General features: G+C 39.2%; 1 non-coding gene across 1 annotated transcript; it reads left to right on the forward strand.

The window, feature by feature from the left end:
* Positions 1 to 1018: 1018 nt before the first annotated feature.
* TRNAP-AGG (transfer RNA proline (anticodon AGG)) lies at positions 1019 to 1090 on the forward strand. The gene has a single exon. It is a non-coding gene; the product is annotated as a tRNA-Pro (tRNA).
* Positions 1091 to 1355: the final 265 nt, after the last annotated feature.

A 1355-nucleotide genomic window follows, 5' to 3' on the forward strand; every position in this document is an offset into this window, starting at 1 on the left:
GAACACAAGCCTTGCTCCTATCGGTCAGTCCCATAAATACAATAATTTTGTACCAAACTAATAAAAAAAATACTTGAACAAAAACCACATCGCTGGAAGGAACAAAAAAGATCAAAGGAAAACTAACAAAAAATGAACTGGCTCAAATCCCAAAAATGCTAAACGCACGGGCTGTTTACATGCTTTTATGGGGCTGCTTCCATTTAACTAAACCTGCGCCCCCTGATTTTCAGGTGGGTGGGGCCCAATCTTCCCCTTTAATCCAATCAACCCCTGACAACTCAGAGTGACAATGTAAAAGCCCCGTATTGAGCCCGTGAATGTAGCAACGTTGTCCTATTGCACCAACTCTCATATTACTATGATTTTCAAAGTCTTTCACCAACCGGATAACAAAAAAACAAGGCCAAAAAGTACATGAAAAAGAAAGAATCCATTTCATCTATCAAAAACTTTCCATCTTTGATCAGCTGGGATTGAATAAGATGAGATAAACAAAACAAGATAAGTTGTCATGCTTTGTGCGCTACAAAAGAACGTAGTAAACAAATACAAAAGGTTGACTTTGATAGTAAAAGTGCGAGATATCCAATAACACACACATACACTCACCCATTTGAACACACGTACGTACGTGAAACCGTGTAGCTCATTGATCTCTTCTTCTGCATATAACAACTCGGATTTTCAGAAGCAGCAAGATGAAGTTCAGTTCAGGTGTGCAGATAACATGCATACAGATGGGTTGATGATTGGAGGACGTGCGCAGTCTGGCTCAAAATCAGGATCGGCCGTGCATGGATGCCAGATCCATCAAACAATGCTGATGGATCAACCAGATTACTGTAGTAAGGAGTACTCCACTTGTTTAAGCTCCTGCCCAGGTGACGAGCGAGCCGATCCATCCAAAAAGGGGACAAAAATTGAGTAGGATCAAGAGGGATCGTTTGGTAAAAAGGAAAGGAAAAAAAAAGCAGAGTACTATCAAGAGAGATCGTTAGGTAAAACTAGCATGAAAGGGCATTTGGTCTAGTGGTATGATTCTCGCTTAGGGTGCGAGAGGTCCCGAGTTCAATTCTCGGAATGCCCCGTAATTGTTTTTTTTCTCTTTACTTTTTTCACCATTTTTACATATAGTAGATTTCTTTATTTTACCATTTTTGTTACATGTACAGCGGAATTTCTTGCGAACCAAATGTCATGAAAATCAATCTGTGTAAAGTAGCATTGCGTTCAGAAATATATACTACTATTCTCTTCCAATCAGCTGTGTGAATCCAACAGGTGTAAAGTCTTTTTAGAGATTCCAATATAAACTACATACTGAGCAAAATGAGTGAATCTACACTCTAAAA

The sequence above is a fragment of the Triticum aestivum genome, chromosome 7B, assembly GCF_018294505.1.
Source record: "Triticum aestivum cultivar Chinese Spring chromosome 7B, IWGSC CS RefSeq v2.1, whole genome shotgun sequence".
Taxonomy (NCBI): domain Eukaryota; kingdom Viridiplantae; phylum Streptophyta; class Magnoliopsida; order Poales; family Poaceae; genus Triticum; species Triticum aestivum.